Here is a 25,206-nt window from a genome sequence, read left to right on the forward strand (position 1 = left end):
CGCATGCATTCTGCTTATTATTATTATTATGTTTTGAGCATCTGTCAGTTGCCACCTGTGTCTTGGCCAATCCCCTGTAGTTTGCACGCGCCATTAGCTTGTTGAGGACAACAACAACTCTCTGGAGCTGAGCATGATGTCCGGCGCAAGGCATGCTTTTAGGCTCGAATCATCCCTGTTGGATTGTGGCTAAGTACCAGGCAGTGCTGCGTTTGCTATTCAATTTCTGCTTCGTTTCCTGCGTTCTTTTCCGGTTTTCCAGGGTGACTGAATGTGGGAACGTGGGCTGATATCCACAAGCTGTCCAGAGCATGGGAGCTCTCCTTGGTAAGTCTGTCTCTCCTGAGTTGCCGCTTTATTTCTTGTTCCGTGGCGTTGTAAGTAGCATCCCGGTTGCTTTCGTCCCCGCGGGTGGGGGCTCCATCAGACTTAATAACCCCAAGGCTATCCAGGCAGCTCTGAAATAAACAATCCTGCAAAACGTGTAGATCACTGATGTCCGGCAGTTTAGCCGTGGTGGAATCATTTGCAGATCGCCAGGCCAGGCATATGTGGCAGACCTACTCACATGCACTTCCTTCATCAATCACCCGGTGAGCGTGTTCATACCTCCCGATCTGGCGTGTTCTAAAGTGTTAGTCCACGGTGAAGACCCACGGCTGAGCGCGTCTGAGGCGCTAGAGAAACTAACTTCGGCTGGCATGATCGCCATTCACTGCTGCAGCCAAATAGTGGACGGGACGAAGGTACCAACCGAGATGTTTGCACGGCTGACTTGCCCCTCTGAAGTTAAGGTGTGGCCATTGATTTTTCGTATTTATCAGTTCACATCTAGGGCCCTACAGTGCCACAATTGCTGGAGGCTTAGCCATAGTGCCAAGGCCTGTAAAGCGAGTTTTCGTTGCTGTAAGTGCGGAGAAAGCCACGACCCCGCTGGGGTGTCCTTCTGAGCACGAGAAGTGCTGTTTGTGTGGTAGGGGCCACTCAGCAAGCCATTCTGAGTGTCCGGAGCGTGCTGAAGCAGTTCAAGTGCTGGAGTTAATTGACAAGCACAGGTGCACAAGCATTTGCAGCTTTAAAGGATAGGGCATCTGGCTATTCCAGTGTGGCAGCACGGCATACAACTGTTGTGGATTCCACCTAGTCGCAGGTGAAAGCGGTGGCGGGTGGAGAAAGCAATGGCGAGTGCCATGGATCGCATAGTAGAGAATCTATGTGCGTGCATTTCGAAGGTCATGGCAGCTCAGATGTCCTGTTAATCCCTTCAGCTTTGGGTGCTCTTTCCCAAACTTCCCGTGGCTACAAATCCACTATGTCAAACTCAGTCAGAGCTTTTGTCTATTCCTACAACCGGATATCCAAGTCACAGTGTGGCAGAAGTATCTGTATACAGTGCATTCACATGGAGGCTGAGATGCGAGCTCAAAAGCGCAATGGGTCTCTGCTAGGCGTTGCTGGTCCGTCTTGCCCTCTGACGAAGACGAAAAGGAATTGCCCCAACTCTGGACCCAAAGACAATATTTTGCAACAGGCGGTCGCCGCTGTGGCTCTTTCAGCAAAATAGGGTCGCTGAAAGTACTGCCGTGGATCTGTTAGTCAATTCTTTCCACTTCAACAGATTTAGTTTGTTTAACCAACAAATTAACTCCATATTCAATTGCTCTTCAGGAAACTTGGCACTAAAAACTTATTGCTCTTTCAGGATACATCAGCCGACAAGAGGTGGTGGCCTGCTGTTGTTCGTATGAAAATTTTGCCCCAGGGTGATTGTATCATTTCAATATATGGACAGTCAGTGTGAAATTCAGGCTGTTGAACTGAATCTTTCTGGATGCCAACCACTCACTCTAGCTGATGTATATTTTCCCACTGGTGTGCATGATATTCGGCCTCTAGACTCATATTTAGCTTGTTGCAGGACACAAGTTTTAATTGTTGGAGACTTCAACTCGCTTCATGTTTCGTGGGGGTCTAGAGCAGATCGCTGCGGTACACACTCGGCGTACTGAGCTTGTGAAAATAACCTCATCTATCTAAATTCGGGTCTCCCCACATTTGTCAGAGTCCAGTCTCGCTCAGCGTTAGACCTAACATTTCCTCCCCTGAAATTACTGTCTCCTCTTGGGCCAGTTGACTGCCTCTAATAATGATCACCTTCCGATCAGTTCCCAGGTTGCGTGCCAGTTGTCCGCTCCTACCAGCCGCCGGTGCACCTTCATCAGTTACAAAAGCTTTAAATATACCCTGAAAGCAGATCTTCAAGCATTATATATTTCTAACGGTGGGGACAGTGTCCTCCGCATTTGTTCAATTTTGGACGGAACTCGGAAAAAAACCTGTTGACTGCCTTTTCTTGCCACCCTTAGTGCTGTGTTAGTTTCTTGGTTTGGTTTGTGGAGCGTTAAACGTCCCAAAGCGACTCAGGCTATGAGGGACGCCGTTGTGAAGGGATCCGGAAATCCGAGTTTTTGGTTCAGGCGAATAAGGGAACATCGCCATGTTTTTGGTGGAACGTAGAGTGTGCTCGAGATTATAGGCGAAGTAAGGCTTCGTGGAAGAAACTTCTACATAATCAGCGCCCCAAAAACTGAATCGATTATAAGTTCATTGTGGCTACATTTAAGCGCTCCGGATCTCGTGCAAAAGATTTGTACGATACTCAACACTACGAATTTCTTTCTAAACCTGGTAATAGGCATGCTTTATTTAATTGCCTGAAGTCCAGGAAACTAATCCTCACTGCCATGAACACAGCTCTCCCTAGTTCAGACACCCGCGGAACTTGCTAAGTCTTTAGAAGAGATAGGCAGGGGCCTTTAGCATCGGTTTTTAGCTCTTGTTCCTTCTCCTCCAAGATTTGCCAGCGCATTGAACGATTTTGAGGAGGCGATCCTCAGTAAGCTCTCGCGAACGGTGTCCCACCTTACACCTGCCGCCTGTGGTCCTGCTAGTGTCACTTATGATTAAAATTTTGTTAGGGGAATGTCCCGACGACCTACTGGTGCTTTTAAATTACTCTCTTAAAGGGTCATGGATTCCAAATGAGTGGCATCTAGTGAAGGTTATCCCTGTATTTAAAAAACAAGGAGACTGTTACGTGTTAGACAATATAAAGCCAACCTCTCTAGCTTCGAATCTCAAAAAGTTAATTGAAAGTGTGTTGCATGGTCGAATAATGCCAGTCTCAGAAAATGGGCATTTTCCTTGCCAAATAGGTTTGCCCCAAGTAGGTTTCAGGCCAGGATGTTTTATATGGCGTGCTTATACTGACCTGAAGAACTGCATGCAATTAGCTCGTCGCCAAAAGCAATGTACGCCACGCGCCGTTTTTTACTCTAGATGTATCGAAGGCTTATGGCAATGTTGAGCACTGGACGCTGTTGCAAAGATTGCAGGCTGTATGACATCCAAGCTACTTTGTGGCATGGGTTTCTGAATTTCTGGCTGACAGGGAATTTTACTGCTTCCAGAACAGTGTTTCCTCTGGCAGATTTTGACAAGCAAAAGTAGTGCCCCAAGGTGCAGTCCTCTCCCCTGTTCTTTTCAGCATCTTACTTAGCACTAGTCCCTGCATTCGTAAGGTGTCAACCTATGTTTATACAGATGACATCGCCCTTATTGCTTCCGAGAATGACATATACTCTCTGTGCCAGTCCGTACAGTCTTGCCTCAGTGTCCTGGAGCAATGGTTAGGCAACATTAATTTGTGATTGTGCATTATTGGTTTTCCCGCTTTCTTATTCAGTTAATAGCTCTATTGTTTATCGACATCATGTAATTCCTCAAATGGAAACTATCAAATATCTCGGAGTAATTTATGATCTTTCATTTTCCCAGTGGGAGTCTAAGCGGTTGCCTTTCTGCGCAACCTCAGCAACATTCGTTCCAGCATGAGAAGAAGGCACTTGCTTCTGATGATTTATAGAATGTATGTCCATCCAGTATTAGAGTTTGGCTGTGTCTTGTTCTTCTTTCAGAGCGGGTGGCATGGCGTCTCTACCTGGGCCTTCCAAAATTTGTGGCTAATTTTGTTTTGCACCTGGAGGCGCGGATTCCATCACTGCTTCAAGATTTCGGCTCTTAACAGCCTGAACGTTTGTAAATATGTGCAATTCACCACATCATGCCTCAAATTTGATCTTTCTTCATCAGCCTAGGACATTTTTCAATGAAACCAGGTCTCGATTTCATACTCTACTATTTTTTTTTGTGCAGCCTCTCCTTCCCCTTGAAATGTCCACATTTCGGGCATCATTCCGGTGTGCGCCAATTCTGCATCTATTCATATTGTATTTGATGACATCTTTTGAAATCATGCATAATTTATGCCTTTCCATTTGTTTCTTTATTTATTTGCAGAACAGTTTATTGCAAGATTGCTTGATGTACTTTCACTCTTTTTCTTTCATTGCTACCGACACCTAACAGTGTGAAGAAAAGACTGGTGTGGGTATTTTCTCTCTTTCTCTCGATTGCTCATTCTCACTCTGCCTTTTCGACTTCACCCCTATTTATTTGGCTGGCCTTTTAGCAGTAGTCCTGGATTTGTGCAAGTTAAACAGCTCACTGCCTTCTGTCGTAATTATGATGGATTCACTATCCCTGTGTTGCTCTCTCACCGAGTCTACGGGATCACAGGCACTCCGCTTACTCAAGTGGTTCGTACCACCCCGCATGTTTATTACGGTTATGTTGCATGGAATTCATTTAAATGAGGTTGCTGATACCCTGGCAAAGGCACCTCTTCAAGGCCCAGTCATCTCTCTCCTTGCGCCCTGCGCATATATTACAGTGGCCAGGTTTCGCAGGTATCTGCTATTGAAAGAATTTGTAGTATCAGCACTTACTTTCTCTTCCTACTTCCATCACCTTCTCTCCCCGTGGTGCGGTAAAGGATGGTGATCGCGCAAGCTTGAGGTTTCTTTCACAAGTCTACGTTGTTGTGTGCCTCATTTAAACTTCTACCAACATAGGTCTGGTCTCGGTCTCCTCATTGTGCCTGCGCTGCATGGAACCCGAGACAATAGATGACTTCCTGTTGACCTGCCGCGGCTTTTCTTTACGGAGGCACCTGCTAGAGCACCCATTAAGTTACGACAGCTCTGTCTAATTCTGTCTGCTGGGGTTGTTCTGTCTCTTGGTGCTTCCACCCTTGGGTGCAACAACAGGAATGTGCTCTCTGCCATTCAAATTTTCCTTTCAGACATGAAACAGCTGCCATCCTAAAATCTTTCTGAATTCCATCTTCTGGCTACTCATGTTTAAAATTCACCTCAGGATTCACCAAAGCTGTCTCACGTACCTTGGTGGACATCTGAACTGCGCTGTAAGGAAAGGAAGGAAGGTGGGAGTGCCATGGTTAGCCCTGTTCTCATTTTCAGTTACCAACCTCACAGCGTTTGATTGTTAAATTGCAGTCATCAAATTTGCATTCTTATTTTTATTGTATTTTATTATTATTAATTTTAACGTTTTAAGCACCTGTCAGTCACAGCCTATGTCTTGGCCAATCCCGCGAAGTGGGTACTCGCCATTATCTTCTGGAGGATGACAACAACAGCAAGAGGGCTGGATTTTCAAAGTGCTGGTGTTGGAATTTTTTCTGTCTACCACTGTAGGAGGGAGGCTGGTGGCTCTCGGGTGCCCAGAGAATCAGTTATTGACCTTTGCGGGGTCCTCCTGTCCTTCAGAACTAAAAGTATGGCCGATAGTGTACCATGTGGATCCTATGCGGCCCCCGCCCTCTTCAGGGCAGCAAATGGTAGCGGATCGGTCACAGTGGCAGAGAGTATAAATCAGCAACCTGCTGCCATGTTTGTGGAGGAGGCGGCTGACAGCGGTGAGCGTCATTGTTGCCTCTGCAACTGCAACCGCTCAGCTGATGATGCTGACTGTTCAAAACCAGCTTATAAACGAAACCTGTTAGAAGTAGTCCAAGGAAAACGATGCTCAAGAGCAGATGCGTATGCCTTCCTTGACCGGAAGAATAATTCATACGCCAGCCGTGTGCGGTGATAATATTGTGTACAGTTTGACTGCTTCGACAGTGTGAACAGTAGAACAAGCTCTTTGTCTTTTGAGCATACTCTGCATAGTTGAATTTACCAAAGCTTTGTCTCAACTTACTGTGGGCCGATTTGTGCCTTCTCAGTAATCTGTTCTAGCAACGATGACTGCCTCTGTCCCAACTTGTGGAGTTAATACTAGCCATTCCATGTCAACTCCTGATGCATCCCTGGTGCCACCTGCCATCCGCACTCCTGGCTGTCTCTTGTGCTGATACCTGTACCACAGACATCTCAATTATGTGCCCTACCCAGAAGTGGCGAGCTTCCACTCCAACCTTAAAATTTGTTGTTCCGCAAGCTAAGGACCCCAAAGTGATCCCCCAGACTGATGTGCTTGAAAGAGGCTGTTGCTGCCTCTTTCATTTGCAAATGATTATGGCGAGCCTAAAATTTATTTAGTGCAGCTGCCGCTCCAAACTGTATTCCCTTTGAAATCTTGAACTTCTCCATAGGCATCATCCGGATATGGTGCTTTTGCAAGAAACGTGGCTATATATATACTCTTAAATCATTTTCTAATAAAAAAATTTGCATTTTCATAGGAGGTCACATTAATGACAGGGTTGGCACATTAGTAAATGATTTCTACACAAGTATGTTACCGGGCCTCTATCTCACAGAGGATTATACTTCCTGACTGTGAACTTTTGGTGGTTAATATTTCCCTTCCACACTGTGCCATAGTAATTATTGCAAAGGTTTACTTTCCTACAGGTGTGCAAAGGAGAGACTGTTTGGGCAGCTTACTGAGTGGCACAAACAGTGTAGTCCTCTCAGGGAACTTTTCACACCATGGTGTCTGGTGCAGCCGCTCAGACACCTGCAGCCAGCTCATCTGGTCATGGGTGCCTGTGAGTGCCATGCACTGCTGCAATGCCGGCGCCGTCACCTTTATGCATGGAGCTTCTCAATCAGTCATCCGATTTGATGTTAGCTGCTTGTCTGGTTGGGGTATCTGCATGGCAAACAGAGGACTCAGGCACATCTAGTGACCACTTTCCGATAACTTTTACGATCATTTCCTCTTTCCTCAGAAAAAGGGGCGCAAGCCGCAAATTTGTAAATCATATTTCTTAAAAAAATTGATCCCTGCCTTACTTGACGCTGCAGTTAGCTCAAGTTGAGCACATAGAGCTCAGTGGAGGATTTCTTTTCTGCAGGATACTACTGAGCGGTACCTATCACAGGTTGTCATCCTTGCAGATTAGATTGCCTCTCAGTTTTAGGCTCTGCAAACTTCAGGAGAAGTTCTTTTGAATTGTTTCCTTATTTTTTTGTCCCATGCACTTTGAGAGAGGTCCGATTTGTCTGGGTATCTGGTCCTACGGGTATCTATTTCAACGAGGTGGCGGATTTATTGGCTCGGTCGGCTCTCAGTGCCCCTGTAATATATCCCATCCCTCACTTCGTTCTGTTGCAGATTTCCCACTTCCAGCGGTTCCAACATGTCTCAGCCAGCTTCTATGGCCTGTTGTTCAACACTGCGAATTATTAGCACTTAAGTACTCATGGAATGTCCGGTCATGTAAATGGTGGCTGTGTGTGGTGTCAGTGACGCTTCTCCGATGCATAATTCCCCACCTAAATTGGTGTTTATGCAGATGCTGGTTCGCTATGACCAAACTTTGTGACACATGCGGGGAAGTTGAATCAACAGAACATTTGATTCTCTCTTGCCGGCAGTTCGCACTTGAGGGAAAGAGTTTTCTAGAGGTCCCTCTTTTGAGGTTAAGGCTTCCTTCGTCGCTCCCAGTTCTTCGTTCATTCGGTGTGAGCGCCAAGGGATTCACATTAAGTATGGTTTGCGGATACCTTCTCGACTACAGTATTGCTGCTCGTAGGTTACCATGTTACCAGTAATCAAAATTTTTCCTCTTCCTGGAACTTCAGAACGGTTTAATTTTTTCTCAAATTATGATTTTATTATTATTATTATTTTTTCTGTCTTCCTTCATTTCACTATTCTACTTCTCTGCCTGATGCCTTAGTTTTCCTAGCAGTTATCTATGCTATTCATCTTGGCATGCACCACCAAACGTTGCCCAATCCGCTCATCTGGGTATGTAAAATGTTTCCCACAATTATCAGCAGCAACAACGGCAATGATGAAGCGGTGATGCTAAGGTCACGTTGGCTCAGACGTTGCCATTTAAACTGTATTTTTTATATTCAAGGAACAATTTTCATGACTTCTGTTTTCCTTAGTAAGCTTTTGTTTGACTTATGCTTTCTGGCTTTTACATGTCACATCCCTTTTTGCCATACCACTTGTTCAACCTTCCTCTTTTATTAGCACACCACTTTATTTTGCAGCTTGCAATTCTGTTTCACCTTTGCTATTATTGACGTTACTATTTCTCTGTTAGACTTTTACTGCATCGCATAAATTCAGTTTCTTTGTACCTCTTATTTGTCCCATTTATTTCTGTTAACTGTGTGTTATATTTTAGTTATGTTTTTCTGCTCCAGCTATCCTCCCCCCCCCCCCCCCCCCCTCCTTGTAATATCCATTGCAATGAGGGCTTTGGGGGTACTTTGAATGAATAAATAATTAAATAAAAATGAGCAAAATGACCACTGTGTAAAGCTTCCTTTGTGTGCCATGGATTTTGCATTGTCAAAACTGGCAGAGCGCTTCCATGGCATAATTTTTAAATAAGAGTGGTTGATCAAATTGCAGTGCTAGATGCCAACAAACTAATCATGCCATGACATACAATGAAAACAGCAGAGCCACTGCACAACCTTCTTGCATAAAATGAAACACAGGCCAACTGAAAGCAAGTTGTATAATATATCGATATCATCTTGAACACTGAAAGTGTGCATCAGGAAAATCAGACATTATCAGGCAGAAAGCAGTGCCAGTAGCTGCTGAAACAGCATGCTCCAGTAAGCAGTATTGCGAGGGGGATAAGATTTTGATACACGCTTCTGTCTCACTGAAATGTTGGCTTTTTCTGGTGTACAGTAACCTGGCCTTTTAATTTTAAAGGAGTATAGACATGACATTCTTGGCTTCTGTTATGTCTTATTTCAGATAATGTGTTGAAGCAGTGATGTGTTGGACATTAGTATACATGAATCACCTAATAGTATTCCTCTTCGAACTCTGCATAATTTATTATTGATTTCTTCTTGATGCATTTTTGGTTTTGGTTTCAACTACTCGGTGATGGCCATGACATGTAAGGTGTGTTTAGGTTACGTCAGGAATGAAAAAAGTGCAGTATAGTCACAGACGTACAGTTTTACTGCGCTCCAGTGCTTCAGCCAGCCTGCATCAATAGCTGGAATTGCAACGAATGTACAAGCAATTACATTGCAGTTTTTTTTTCATGCTTTACGTGACCTAAACACGCCTTACATGCCGGAACCAAAACAGCGTCAAGAAGAATTTGTTACAAGTTATTTAGCGGTTGGAGGCAAATACCTTGCGATGACCAATCTATACTAATGTCTAATGAATCATTTCAAAGAAGATGCAAGCAAAACTGTTGTGTCTATGCTTCGTTAAGCTCGACTCTATGCGCATATAAGCAAATGAGCATTAAGGCTTTTTTATCCTTGTTGCCATTGTACAGTTTATTGTAATGCAAATAGTAAATATTTGTTTACTGCTGATGCAATACTAATTTTATAAAGAGAGGCAGCGACGGTTTCCTTGCAGGTCTTGAGGGTTTGCCTTGCAGCTGCTTTAATGACTGTCACTGTGAATGCAGGCTGAACCATCCTGCCTATCCACTCAGTGAAATGCTGTCTGGCTCTTTCTGCACATTCCACAAATAGTCATTCATCACTAATACTGCAGTAACATAGTGTTATGATCAGTGTTATGCATAATATTAGTCTGGTCCCTTTTTCTATTTTGTGTGCTCACATAGCCTTATCTAATTTCAGATCTTATCAGTTTAGTTGTCCCATCTGAGTGTATTTACTTTCATTTCTGTGGATGCTTTAGATCATGGGTAAGCAATATACAATGCATTGTCTTTATTCCAAAAAATAATTTACGATAGCTTGCGGTGACGTTAACTTGCATCTTCAATAAGTGCTGCAGCTTTGTTTATTTGTTCACTGGATGCCAGACAATGCTGGTGACCAATTCAAATCTCTGGAAGCACATAACTTGAAAAATATTGGACGACAACACAGTTCCATGAACAATATAAATGCAGCTTTATTTCAGTGATTTTCCTGGCAAACTGCAATATACTAGGACCTAAAGGAAATTTAAGGCACAGTATATGTTGCGATCTTCCAAGTATTTCAGTAACTGACACTAATGACATCTTGAGTGCAATCATGAAAGGCCACCAATGTTGTCTTCACATCCCTCTTTGGTGGTGTGTCCCCTGAAACACATCGCAACGGCACAAATGAGAACAGTCATCGCATTTAGCTCTGCACACACTTACCACTGAATTAACACTGCATAATAGTGCCATGTGTCACCCAGCAAAGTTGTTCAGAACATGTCTGCTCCAGGTTGCCTGAGGAAAAAGAAAACATGTGCAGGTGAGGAATGTGGTAAGGCAGTGAAGCACCCGTTGGTCCGCGGGTGCATGCACCACTCTTACCAAGCACCCTGTGCTTATACGACTCATTGTGCCTAAAGGTCCGATTATTGTGCCTTTTGCAAGCTGCACACCTCAGGTGCTTGGTTAGAGCCTCCCTATCCGCCACCTAGGAGACGCGCTGTCTAGCAGTCAGGTTCTGCCGAGAGAAAAAAATGGTCTGGCTCAGCCAGATACAGCAAAACCATTGTGCTGCAGTTGTTTCAGTATGCAAGACACTGAGCTGAAAGGAAAATATACTTACCGGCAACATATATGGCCAGTATGGAAGTGCCTCTCGCGCTCTAACGCACACACCATCCAACTGGTACCCCACAACTGCATACTTCATAGATGATGTCTATAAGTGCACAGATGAACTTGTAGACGGGATATGCTTACCAGAAGAGCGCCATAGGGTTCATTCCATCTTTCATAAGTAGTTATGTCCTGAAGATGTTATTATAACAGTAGCCTCAGCGCTGCTGTTAAGGATTTGCTTTTTTATGCTCTCCTTCTGAAGCTCGGTTGGCTTTTAAAAACCTGAACCTGTGCCGGACAGCCTAGACTTCTTCGTAGAATGAAACCTGACTGAATGAAACAGTTGTATTTTCTTGTTTGCTGGCTCCCTTGATGAGTGGGGAATTTCTTGCTTCTTAGTGCCTTCATAAATCTTCAGTACAAGGTCCAAAAGCTTGCTGGCCTTGTTGTGCACTTCTTGAGGAATTTCCTTCTCTGCGACATATTCTTTGAGCACTTCCATCTTGGCCAAGATCATTTCCGAGTTTTTCATGCTTGTGGAGGCTTCTGCTATTTGAACACTTTCCAAGATGTGGAAAGCCTTGCTTTTGCTTGTCTTTGAATTTGACGACACTTCTTCAGTAGTTTCCAGGATCTCCAGATCTCTTCCTTCAGGAGTGCTAGCGATGACCACACAGTGAATGTGTTTGCAGACTGTCAAGCACAGTCGGTGCTCTTCACAATCGCATGAGTAGCTATGCACACACTGCACTTCAGAGGGCAGCAGGCACTACCTTTCACTCTTGAGACCCTGTATGCGAGGCCTTTTGTGGACTGGGATTGCGCAGTCCATGATCCATCTTCATTCCTCTTGGCAGGCGCAGTAATTGCCATGGCAGATCTGTGGTTCTTCTCGATCCGGCTCATCTTGCTCGTTCTATTTCCTTTCACAGTGTGGTTTACCCTGTTCATGAGAGAAGTGTATGTCATGTCCACCAGTGTGGAGATGAGCCTGTCAACACGATGATTCTTCTTACCTTCCAGGAAACTGTGCTTTAAAGTCATGTGCATCCTTTCAAGATGCATGTTAGTGTTGATACCGAGCCCATTTCGAAAACTGTAGGTCCACATCTCCAGGCGGTGAGCATAGTTCCCTCAGAAGTAGTGAATAAACTCCTGAAGTCTGGGGTCTTCGCTGGCCAGAAATGACTCAAGAAGCTCAACCACCTCATTCTTTTTGGGGCACTCTAGCAGCGTACGAACAGCATGGTAAACATCTGCTGCGAGTTCTTTTTCTTTTATCTTCGCAGTAATTATTCGCTTCCAGTTTTTATCCACATGCCATGTGCAGAGCCGTCGATGTTGAGGTGTGCCCATGACTGTTGACCAGGCCTTGAAGTATTCGGATGCATCATCTGTCATGAAAGTTCTAGCTGACAGGGCTCCTGGGGAGGACTTCAGGGATTCAAAGAATGCTGTCAAGGTTCTCGCATTTATAGTGCTGCAGATGAAATAAGCCATAGGCAATCCTGCTCCGTATTCATCCAGCACCAGAAGAGTCATCGATTCAAATTGGTACCCTGCTGTTCCATACGTGGATCAACACACACTGTTCTTGCACCCAAAACCTTCAGCAGCCCTTCCTGTGGCTCAGTCATTAAGGCAAGAGCAAAGTCTTTGGTACTGAAGGTATTCGTTGGGTCAACAACTCCCTGCTCTTTGTACAAGCGAACAACGGGTCGCCCCTTATTTATCGTGCCTTGCACCCATATGCTTACACTCACAGCATCATTATCATGACATCTTTCAGGAACTGTGAGATTATATTGCCGCTTGATGTTGTGCAAGTCCATGCGATTTGTCAGATGCAGAGGAGTTAGCTTGCTTGTCACAGATTCCATTATTTTCTTCAATATTGTCTTCATGGGCACTCCTTTCAAAAGGTCATCCACAATGCTTGCCCTTTCCTGGGCAGTCATGCTCAGGTGTGCAATGTCTGCATCGTGCCCATAATGCGTCCTTTGGTACGAGACCTTGACAGTGCCCTCTTCTCTCGTGACGATCATAAAAGAAAGGCATGTCTTGCCACACTTGCAGCTTCCCTGACATTTCATTGCACGAGTCTTGTTCCCTCGACCTGGTCGTGCCTCTCCTGACCTGTTGCAAGCGTAGTAGGTTCTTGTATGTCCGTTGGCGAGCCTTTTTTCACCTGTAGATACTACGAACTTGCACACCTGGCTCGCTTCCTCCTGTTCTTTCCATTCATGGAACTCTGTAAATTGCATAAAAGTGTATTATAGGAAATATTTTTTGGAAAGGTGTTAAAATTGAAGGCACTCAGTATCAGCGACAAATGAGCAATGCTTCCTTGCTCATCAAGCATGTCTGTTTGAAAAACATTGTGGATTATGTGTACCATAATTCACTCTATGGAGTGCACGCTGTAGACGCCTAAAAGTTGAAACTTCACACCTTGCAGAATCTTAATGATTCACTGATAGCACTAAATGAACATTTCATCACTTGTGACAACTATGTCTGCAGTAATTACCTACATTCATTCTCTCTTCCCCCTCTAATTGCAAGTATGGTCAACTCGTTTGTACCGTCCCCCACCTCGCCTTTGAAGTAGGCAAAATAATTGATAAACTGAAAAATGATTCTGCCTCTGGATTGGACAACATTAAGGATTCTCCCATAAAACATGTAACAGACATTATTTCACCACTTTTAACTCATATTATTAATTGTACGCTTGAGAGAGGAATATCTCCTTAAAGGCCGAGTCACACTGCGGAAACAGTCGGCCAACCCGTCCGACAAAACAGTGTTTTCGTCCGGTTGGCGATCCTATCACACCGCGTCAACACAACAGTGGGTAAACGTGTCACTGTCTCCCACCAGCCTGTATTGGCCTCATGTGCGCCACTTGTTCAGAAACACTGTCACAACAGAAAAACCACTTCAATCGCGTTCCCCGGCGCTTCTCTGCTCTGGCTCGCGCGCCCTCCTCCGTGCGTGTGCACAACCGCGAAAACTGGAGCCACATTGCGCTGCCGTAGCTACTGGCGGTTTTGCAGAATATCGGAAGAACTATGACCGTACGCGGCGGCTGAGGTGCAGCCTTGCTCGATTCTGACTCGGACGGCGAGCCGCCACCGCAGAGAAACCGCGCTGGATGATCGACAGGCTGGGAAGGGCGCCTGAGCGTTTTCGAAAACTTAATGCGAGAGAATTAAACATGGGCTACACGCGTCTACTTTTTGTGCCCTGTGTCTACTTCTACGCATTTTGTATTTTGCGCTGCTGTTCCACAGTGCATTATCAACCCGGCCGGTCACTACAAATCACGCCACAATCTCGGCAGATTTATCGAGTTTGTTCCACGCTGTCAGAGTACTAAAAAAGGTATAATTATACGCATCATTCCTGCAATCAAATGGAAACTCACTGAAGTTATTCTGATTGCTATCTCAAAGAAAAAAAATGCAGCACTGCTTTCTTGTTCATCTCATGTTCAAAAAAAATTGGAGGCTTATCAAGGTTAAGTCCAGTGGATGCGAAGCATGTTAAGCAGCTGCCTCAGTGTGGATGGGGCTAAGTAACGGAGACGTGGTTTTAGGTTAATCGTCGTACTTTATTCTTTGCAGCCCGACAAACACACTCTTATGGTCCGTAAATGCATGACTCTTGGTTTGAACGTTTAACGTCCTTAGCGTTTGGAGGCATCTTGACCGCATACACGCCCGGCGCAAAGACGCTGGCGCGGTTGCGGGCATAGAGACTGACGCGACTAAAGCCCTAGACGCGACGGCGGGCGCGCGCCGCTTCATCCCTGGCGTGACGTCACATATCACGTGATGCAGCGATGGTGGCGCCGCCGCCGCGTCGCGCGCGACGGCGCGAACCGAAGCGTGGAGGCGCTCACCTGTGAAATACGGTCTCAACTAGCGATCTTTTGAAACACAGATTCCTTCAAATCACACCGTTGATATTTTGGGTCTATTATAATCCATGGAAAGCGCCTCTCTTCAATCATCGCGATCAGGTCACTTTCCTGGCAGCACGAGTACAACGGCGGCATGTTCACGCGAGCAACTGGCACGCTCGTATGCCGGCTCCTGCTCGGGTGGTTCTCGCGCACAAACCCGTCAAAAAAATGCTGGAGCTGGCGGCCGAGGCAGTCCCTGGAAGAAGACATTCCTTTTGGCTCCCTACAGAGCCGCGTTCGTCAGAAGCGTACGCTTGCTCACAAGAATGCGACGGGGATCGTACGCGGTTCTCCACGGCAGCCGCATCCGCCAGCCGACGGTGGCCACGGCAGCCTTCCCGTCTGTATGCGCCCGCCCGCAAGACCTCGTACCGCAGCAGAAAGCACTACCACGAAAGGAAACGCTCTTTTTTGCACTTTGCAAATGATGTATGAAAGGCACAAAAGCGGTGAATCACCGCAAAGTGCTTGGTTTGGTTGGTGCGGTGTCTTCAGGAAATTCGCCCGGCCGGCGAACAGCGGCAACCGGGTCCACGAACGCTGTTTGTTAATTGTTCCGGTTCCCAGAAGCTGTCATACCGAGGCAATACAGCAGTAACGTGTCTCGTTTCCCTGCCGTTCGTGCAGTGTGTGGGGATTGAGCCTCTTGGGCTACCCGAGTGTGCGCCCGCTTCTGCCGTTTCGTTCGTTAGAGAGACCCCCCGCCCGTGGGGTGTCCGCGAACGGAATGGGGGCAGCCGCGCTGCTTGTCCTCCCTTGCAAGGGAAGGTCTTTCGAGAACCGCAGTAAATCACCCTCCCTTCCGTTCTTCCCGCTTCGACCTCGCGTCCCCATTGGGTCACACCGAGTGACAGTTGGGCGGCGTTGTTTCGGCGAGAGGTCTCGAGCGGGAAATGAACGGGGAGATCGCCACCGACTCGGGCAGCAGAAAGGTGCGTAGAGTTTGGCTCCCGGGTGCCCCGGCCTTTGCCGGGGGCCCAAGAACGCGGGTGCTTTAACGTGCGCATCTAGTATGTATGCTTGAGTCCAGGTCCGAACCTCTGGAGTCGTGTAGCCCGCCTGTGCGGCGCCGACGCGCTCCGGATTCGGGAGGGCCTGATTTGGCGGGTTCTCCGTCATCGCCGGGCCATTGCCGGTGACGACGCGCGATGAGCCATCGATGTGCGACCTGCGTCGTCAAGATGTGCTCCGCGTAGACCCCATCCTCCCTCGTGTTGCGCTGCGCGCGATTTAACGGCATGCGATCGCCCTTAGCTGTGCTGTCCCGCGTGTATGTAGTCTTTGCTTTGCGCGCGCGGCTCCGCGGGCCCGCTTTCGGGTGCTGCGGCGGGGCTACGGGTTGCACCGAGGTCTTGGGATTAGTGCAGTGTTATGTAATGAAGCTTTCTGTGTAATAAACACTTGTGCTCTCAAATAACTGCGCCTTCCTTCCTTCGGAGCGAGAGCGCAGGCGCGCACCAAACACTGGCAGTGCCCTGAGCTTGCTCCGGCCCGAACCCGCGATATGTGGGCGAAGTGCTTCTTAATTAGCACACCGTCACTCTGGTGTTGACGAACCCACAAGTGTGACAAGAAGTTGTGGGACGAGTTGGTTAGGCGACTTGTTGACGGCTCGCTTACGAACGTGCTTGGTTCTTGTCGTTGTGTTTCCGTAGTGTGACACGGGCTTAAAATAGCTAGAGAGCGTCCTATTAATAACGGGGGAAATGATAATTCAGTAAATAACTACATACAGGCCTGGCCACATCTATGCTTCCATTTTTTCCAAAAGTGTTTGAAACTATCATAAATGTAAGATTAGTAAGCTTTATTCATAAATGTAGCATGATGAGCGATGCACAATATGGTTTCCAGAAGGAAAAATTGTGTGAACTTGCACTACTCAATATGAAGAAATAGTGAAAAACATTGAAAACCGTTTATACACAATACACTTAAATCTAGATTTGCATAAAGCATCGGACTGTGTTAATCACAACATTCTTTTATCTAAACTACATAGGTATGGAGTACGTGGGAATGTGCATAATCTCTTGAAGAGCTACCTAACAACGGCTCTAAGTATGTGTCTTTTAATAATCAGTCCTCGCCATGACCAATTAGTAAATGACGTTCTACAGGGTTCAATTTTGGGGCCATTGTTATTTAACCAGTATATAAACGATCTTTCCACAATACCCTCTTCACCCCAAATAGTCGTGTATGCAGATGACACAAACCTGTTCTTTTCAAATGCATCTCTACCTCATCTAGAGAAATCAGTTAATGATTACCTAAATAACCTTTCTTACTGGTTGCACATGAATACGTTAAAATTAAATGTCAGTAAAACAAAATATGTTATATTTAAACCCATAAACAGACCAATTAGTGCTAGTATTCTAATACTGTATTGAAGCACACGATTACATCTGGTCGCAGTTCAAAAATTCTTCAGGGTATTCCAAATTGATATGTCCTGGAACATGAATGTAAATAAAATAGCTGCAGAATTAGGAAAAACTGTGGGCTGTATATACAGGATAAGTAAACTCATTCTTCTATGGTTAAAAACAAACATTGTATTCGGGACTTTTCTTCTTCAAGTTATCATATTGTGGACGAGTGTGGGGAACTACTGTGCAAAACTACAAAAAATTACTCGTGTTGCAAAAAAAAAGATTTTAAGAATATTTGAAAACCATTAAAAGAAACTATGCAACCTTCCAACAGCTCTTTATTAAATGTGCGATGTTTCTTGCCACCTAAATATACTAGCTACTACAAGTTATTACAACATATTAATAAGAATAAATTGCACAACAGTACAACAGATCTTCTTAAATCAAAGTACATTATGCACAAACAAAGAAGAATACCCTTTACCAGAACAAACTATGGAAGACAGAGCCTCAACTTCCAAGTTCATGACTTTCTAAATGCCGTAGAGGGCGAGGTTCAATTTCGACAACCCACGTTTAAGAAATTTGTGAAAACTTATTTGCTAAGCAGACCCATTTCATTGTCATAATACCTGCTGTCCGTTATCTTTCCGGCAAGCCGAAATGTAAACACCTTATTATATTTTTCTTTATATTCTCTATGTATGTTTAGGTATGTCTGTATTGTATGTAGATGTGTAAAATTCATTGTAAATAGTTAGTAGTTTTGCATTTCTTGTATTCATTTGTAATATCATGCTTGTTAAGGCAGAGCCTACGGCGCCAATAGCTAATTTCCCCCTAGTGCGTCGCGCGCCTCGGACGCTGTGCAAGCCGCGGGAAACGGGGAGTAAGCGAACAGCCCTGTCGGGGCCGCAGGGGGCCGACGACCTTGTCCCATTGAAAAGAGGTGAGCTGTCAAGTGGGGGTGGGGGACAGTAAGGTCGGCGACTTCTGAAATAGCTAAGCAGTGGACTTACTGGCGCCTCTACAGTCGGGCTCTGGCGAGCACTGGGCTCCACCTACTTTATTATTAGTACCTCAAATGCCCCTTGGTGTGGGGTATTACATGAGGGATGGGTATAATGTTCAAGTGAAGAGCGGTTCGATGGCAGTCTTGAAGGAATGTGGGTCGGAGTGGTGCACAGCGTCGACAGGCAGTTTGTTCCAGTCCCGAGCGGTCTGAACAAAAAACGAACGAAGATGGGCTGTGGTCTGTGCTGGGGGCGGATAGACAGCTTTAGGATGGCTGGTGCGGCTTGACTGTCGATGAAGTGGTAAGATTGCTGAAACATTGAGTGGCGTATGGTAGAACTTGTGAAAAAGGCACAGCCTGAAGATGCAGCGTCGCTTTTCAAGATTTGTAAGATTAGCCCAGTGCCATTGCAGTTACAGTGCCATTGCAGCGGGATTGGTTGAAATTGGGCGAGAGCGGATTTAATAAAGCTCCGCCCAATTATTGAAGGGTTAAAACCCGCTGCGAACAAAGAGCAAGGACGAGCGCGCCGAGTCCCAGTCTCGGCCGCTTTCTTACGGCCCTTCTTTTTAAAGCCCTTTTTTAGCCCGCCTTTTTCTCCAAGTTATTGTATTCGGTCCCGTCTTCAATAAATCAGTTTTGTCTCAAGAAGTTTGGAGTTGCTGCCCCAACCGGCAACGTGTCGCCGGACGAGCGTACGAAGACGTGAAGTGCTTTCGATCAGACCAACCGGCCAACACCGACCTTTCGTTAACTGGTGCCGTGACTAGGATCGTCTGAGCGGCTTCCTGCTAAGCGGTTGGAGGCAGTACCTTCCGGAAGCCTGACGGGGCAACATCTTAGTGAGAAGCCCCGGAGACCAAGGTCCAATTGAGGCGAGATCTTTGTGAGTGGCCTTGGAGTGAAGACTCCACGACAGCGCCGAGGAGTGAGCGAAGCGCGACCGACGGAGCGAAGCGCCGCGACTTCGGCGGCACTGTGCAACTTCGTCTGCCGGGAGGAAGTGATGGGCGTGCTGCGAGCTCTGGATGCCGGCCACTCATCTGCGCCCAAGGACGCAACCTGCCGCTGCCCGACAACAGAGTGAGTTTCTCCATTTTCACTTCACTTACCTCGGGAGTGTTTGAGCCACAGGGTCAGAGTAAACCAAGGCACAATGTTGGCGGAGTGAATATGGCTATGAGCATCGTTATGGCCAGGAGCGAGCGCCAATGTCAGAGGCCGAGCGAGCCAGAGAAAAGCAGAGAAGCGACGCTGATGTCCGAGACCTCAAGCTCCAGTTAGCGATAGCCGAAGAAAAGCTACGGCAGGAGAGGAAAAGGATCGAAGAGGAGGAATGCTCAAGGAGAGCAGTGCGTATACTGCCGGAGACGGCACAGTCGAAGTCGTACCTTGATCGAACGCCGATCGAGGTAGCGAGCAAAGATGGTAGCAGCAGCGGAATTCAGTCCGTTCCTACTGAGAACAGACAAGAGCAATCGTAGGTTCCTGCAAACAGTGAAGCTATCATTAGCGTCGAGGAGCCGCACGTTGTGCAGTCAACCCCGATTGTTGACGCACACGAGCCGTCTTGTATTCCCAGTGTGGAGGTGAGCCCCACGGACGTGCCTGGGAAACATTCGACTAATGATGAGAAGGGGCAGGTCGAGCGCTGCGAGGCAGCCGAGCACGTTAGTAGCGAGGCTAAGGGCACTGATGAGCGCAACATGAACTGCTCGGCCGACCAGGTGTCCCAGTGCGACCTTTTGTTGCCATGTGAAGCGCCAGTATGCCAAACAGGGTTTGGTGAAAGCGCCAGGTGTGTTCAGACACCATGCGCAGCACTCACAGCGGTGTCGGAGAAGCCAGCAGCACAGCTGGGTAAGCGAGGCTGTTCTGATTCGGAAAAATCAGACACGTGTAACACCGCGGTAGCCTTCGGGGTAGATGAGTGGAACCTGAGTAGTGGCGACGGCGAATTCGCTCCAGGCCTTCAGAGGAGCGAAGTTACACTGCCGCTGATAGGGGCGTATCGCGATCCATGCTGCGATCTCATTGCGGGTCGGCGCAACAGGCGGATCGCAAGCTTAGACGCCGCTTATGACGGCGTGTTCGATCCTGGTGGATGGCGACGAGCGCCTAATTTCCACAGCCTTAAGGCCCATTCACACTTGCGAGTCGCAAAGGGCACGCGACCAGCAGTCGCTTGCGACCAAGCAGCAGCTCGACAACACCGTTGTTCACACTTGCAAGCGCGACCAGCGGGTCGCTTTCTCGTTAGATTCTCGTTTGAAGCGAAAACTCTCGGGAATGACGTTGTTCGCGTGCTTTCGAGAGTTTCGTCTGTTCCGCGAGCGGTGTCGTTGCCGGAAGCTTGGCTCGCTCGCTGATTGGTTCAGAGGTTTGCGACTCGCAGTCGCGAGGCTGAAAAATCAAGCAGCGAGCGACTGGCCCGCGACTGTCGCTTTTCGACCAGGGCGACCGTTTGCGACTGTCGCTTTTCGACCAAAACAGTCGCGCGACCTCTGCGACTCGCAAGTGTGAACGGGCCTTTAGCCCACTCTGCCACTGCCAGGTTGCGATACACGCAAAAATGCTCTGTGGCTCGAGCGCAATATGAGGCAGTGGGTGAGAGTGGGGAGACATGAACAGTGTACAGCTGAGGACATGAACAGTGTACAGCTGAGACTGAAAATGACTTGACAGGATCATGCGGGTGTGATAATTGTGTCCTTTGTGAGCTGTTCTTGTGCTGACATAATCCATGTCCGACGAAGAGTGCCATGTTAAAATGCCCTTTTTGTACGCGTTGGAATCGTGTTGACATGCCTTTGGCACTTCATGAGAACTCGGGAGTTAATGTTTACTTTCTTCATCTTGTATTTATTGGCATGTTGTTCATGTACGATTTTCTAATGTTTTTACTAGAGGGTTTCATTCGTGCGTGTCTGCCTCTCCTTGAAATGTGCAAGCTAAGGATTGTGCTTGTTCTGCATACCTGAAGGCAGCTTGCTGAGCATTTTTTTTTGCAATTGTTAGTAGGACGCAGAAGCGCTCCTCGTTCCTTTGTTGGTACAGCGCTCAGTTCAGATCCGGGTCCCTTGTGCTGTTGACGGCCAGGTCCTTTGTGCTTTTGTGCGTTTTGTATGTTGTGTGTACGGCGAGCGTCCACCCAACATTCTTGGTGGGGAGGTGTTAAGGCAGAAGCCTACGGCGCCAATAGCTAATTTCCCCCTACCGTGTCCGTCTGGAGGGGTTAGGAACGGCGACAGTGCGTCGCGCGCCTCGGACGCTGTGCAAGCCGCGGGAAACGGGGAGTAAGGGAACAGCCCTGTCGGGGCCACAGGGGGCCGACGACCTTGTCCCATTGAAAAGAGATGAGCTGTCAAGTGGGGATGGGGGACAGTAAGGTCGGCGAGTTCTGAAATAGCTAAGCAGTGGACTTACTGGCGCCTCTACAGTCGGGCTCTGGCGAGCACTGGGCACCACCTACTTGTACCTACAGTGCCATTGCAGCGGGATTGGTTGAAATTTGGCGAGAGCGGATTTAATAAAGCTCCGCCCAATTATTGAAGGGTTAAAACCCGCTGCGAACAAAGAGCAAGGACGAGCGCGCCGAGTCCCAGTCTCGGCCGCTTTCTTACGGCCCTTCTTTCTAAAAGCCCTTTTTTAGCCCGCCTTTTTCTCCAAGTTATTGTATTCGGTCCCGTCTTCAATAAATCAGTCTTGTCTCAAGAAGTTTGGAGTTGCTGCCCCAACCGGCAACGTGTCGCCGGACGAGCGTACGAAGACGTGAAGTGCTTTCGATCAGACCAACCGGCCAACACCGACCTTTCGTTATAACTATGCTGATTCTTGCTTCGACCACAAATATATGTCTATTTATGTGAGCATTGTACCCATTATTTTTGTGACCAGTGTACACTGAATGCCGAATTTTGCTATAATATATCTGGGGCAATAGCCTCTGTCAGGCCCTTTACTCCTGCTTCGTTTTCTCATTAGAGAAAAGAAAGTGAAATGTCTGCACACGTGTTTGCTAGGTGGCCCTAGTTCCTATCTAACACCCACTTTCGCGCAGAAGTGCGCTACTGGGTGTTGGAATCCTGCAATGTGATCCCTTGGCTTGCGGACGTATGCGCCCTATGTGCCTTCAGTATCTTTGTTGTAGAAAGTAACAACAAAGATACTGAAGGCAATGATGATTTAACATCGAAACAAGAGGTTTTTTTCTTTTACTTCTACAATCCAGATTATATATGATCGGCGCTTACACATAGGTTTTTTTTATGGGTGTAGCGTGCGCTAGGCGTTCACCGCGTAATCTTCGCGGAATATATGCGTGCAGACTATGTAAGAACTTATGGCAAGTAATGCGGCCAGAGCTGAGGTACATTTAGTGACGGAAGCGACAAGCCATATAAAAAATTTCAGGGTTTCGATTTTCAAAACCGGGACTCGCACCGCAGCGCGCCGGACAAGCAACAACGGACCATTTGCAGAAATCTAAGTCAGCTTCTGCGCAAGGCTTGTTTTCCAACCAAAAGGTTTCGTTCCCAGACTACAGTTTTGCATTCTTTGTGGAGACGAAAAAGAGAAAGAAGGAAATGGGCCTTTGTTCCTGTGCCCGCAGTAGCGAGCTACCTCATACTAAGCTTTCTAAAAATTTTCTGCTGAGCAGCAACGTCGCGCCGTACTGCCCCCCCCCCCCCCCACTCCCCCAAAACCATAAGGAACAAGCCACTACCCACACCGCTGTGTCAAAGGAGGACGGTCCTCCCTTCTTTTTCTGCCCAGATTCTGCTGCAGGCCGAGTGCGACCATCCGCAGTTTTCATTCGCTCGAGGAATGTGCATTTGTCGTCCGGGTTCGTGACCTTTGGGTTGGAAAACAAGTCTTGCAGAGAAGATGACTTACAGGTTTCGGCAAATGTTCCAACTCCCGATCGCGCTTTTGAGTTCATTCGGAACGGGATGTTCGCAGAAATATAACCACGTACACGTGCCTGCGCTCGGCGGCGCAACTATAAGCTTCGCGTGCAGCTGTCATGTATTATAAAAGCTTCTCGCAGTAAACAGCAATTATATAAGGAACCAAATTTTGCCAAAAAAATTCGCAAAAAAACGAAAATAGGACGACAGACGGCAGGATCGAGGCAGAAGCATCTATAAGAAGGTACATCACCGGCTTCAGTTATGCACCTGTATGCATTTAATATTCGCACTAAAACAGCTGCAGGTATTACGCTTGGAACGAGGCCGCGCGGCTTTCACTTGCGCGTGAGCACCTATATATACCCTCACTTTTACCACTAGCTGGGCTAGTGAATGTATCGTAAATAAATACACACTAAAATAATGCACCAATTAATGGGCTGTGGCGAATGATTGCACGCAGTACTTGTGCGCAAGTTAGTGAAGCGAACAGTCTTGTTTTATTTAAAGCACGACAGTCGAATCAGAAGCTTTTAAATTCATTCAAGCTCTTGAAGCAAATTTAAGCTATTAAATTACATGCCGTTAATTACTGCGAAAGGTACGACCATCCCAGCGAACAGGAGTTTATAGAGACATGCCATCCAAAACGTCTTGTAAACGAAAGCGGACCGCCAAATTTTGAAACTCTTGTGCGAAATTCCTGCACTAATTAACTAAAGCTAGGAGCTTAGTCGAGCATTCTCCGGAACTATCTGCATACATACAATGCAGATTACAAGAAAAAATTATAATGCAACGCCACGCGAAGGCGCCTGCCTGTCTTATCAGCGCTCCGTCGAGTGACTGCATTCACGATCGAGTGCCCTAGGAACATCCGTATGGGTTCATGCTTCAGCAGCGCAGAAAACAGGACAAAAGGGAGACGACACAGCGCTCGTGTGGTCTCCCAGCTCCCTTTTGTCCTGTTGTGCGTGCTGCTTATGCATATGAACCTCACGTGTATACCGGTGACTTAAATAATTCACCAGTAGTTCAAGAACAACACACAGCAAGGATAATCAACTTTAAAAAAAACATGAAATACGAGAATTAGCTCGCAGAAGCTGCTGTAAATTCACCCGCTGCGCATATATATATATATATATATATATATATATATATATATATATATATATATATATATATATATATATATATATATATGCATCCGCACAAGCTTGCTAAGAGCGTTAAAGCAGAAAAAAAAGACCACAGAGGCATTACAGACAAAATATTCACGTCGCGTTGCATAATATGAATCATTACCTTCACTGTTCCCAAAGGACAGTTGCAGATTTTCGGCTGGGAATCGGTGCACCATGCTGTAGTGACGAACCAGAATTTCCAGCGTTGGCAGTCGGCTGCTGCATTGATCGCAGTGAAGGGATGCTCCATCCGTCTCCAACTTGTGGACGTTCCTCATATGCTGTAGCATGTTCTTCCGCTGAGTGAAGACTTTGGCGCAGACGCTGCAACCTCGATCATGATCGTCGTGATGAAAATCACGGTCACCGTGCTCGGGTTGCTGTTCACCCTGGTTAGGAAACACTGGCGCCATTCCGGACATAAGCAGGCATGCAGTGTGAGCGCAGCGCGCCAGGTGCGCTTTTTAATCTCGCGAGCGCTCTAAAAAACATGGGGAATGCGGGGGAAAATCTAGGGAAAACACGTCTCTCTTTAACCGGACATGACGTCACTAACTATCACGTGACCTCTGACGTCACGCGCATGACGTCACATTTTTTTGACCAATCAGCGTTTCCAGCCTACCTACCCGCAAACTTAGCGCCTCCTCTCCGGCCTCCTCTCTTGCTTCCTCTCCGGTCTGGCTGGCGCTGTGGAGGAACTCGGAGATATTTTTTTCCGCCGGCGGAGACACATTGGAAATCAAAGCGAGCCGCTGCCGGCCTCGAGGAGAGTGCGCACGTGAACGGGCGAACAACCGACCGGAAAGAGCAGTAGTCGGGAAAGGGAACTTTTCGTCTGGGCTCCTCCTCCTC

General features: G+C 47.0%; 1 pseudogene across 1 annotated transcript; it reads right to left on the reverse strand.

Moving 5' to 3' along the window:
• Nucleotides 1-10,252: 10,252 nt before the first annotated feature.
• Nucleotides 10,253-24,764, reverse strand: LOC149354298 (uncharacterized; annotated as a pseudogene). The gene is made up of 3 exons (XR_016289650.1): nt 24,473-24,764; nt 10,487-13,136; nt 10,253-10,423 (listed from the first exon to the last, which is right to left on the reverse strand). The product of XR_016289650.1 is annotated as an uncharacterized LOC149354298 (transcript).
• Between the last annotated feature and the right edge of the window lie 442 nt (nt 24,765-25,206).

Source organism: Amblyomma mixtum, chromosome 3 (genome assembly GCF_055824585.1).
Source record: "Amblyomma mixtum isolate Tamu chromosome 3, ASM5582458v1, whole genome shotgun sequence".
Classification (NCBI taxonomy): Eukaryota; Metazoa; Arthropoda; class Arachnida; order Ixodida; family Ixodidae; genus Amblyomma; species Amblyomma mixtum.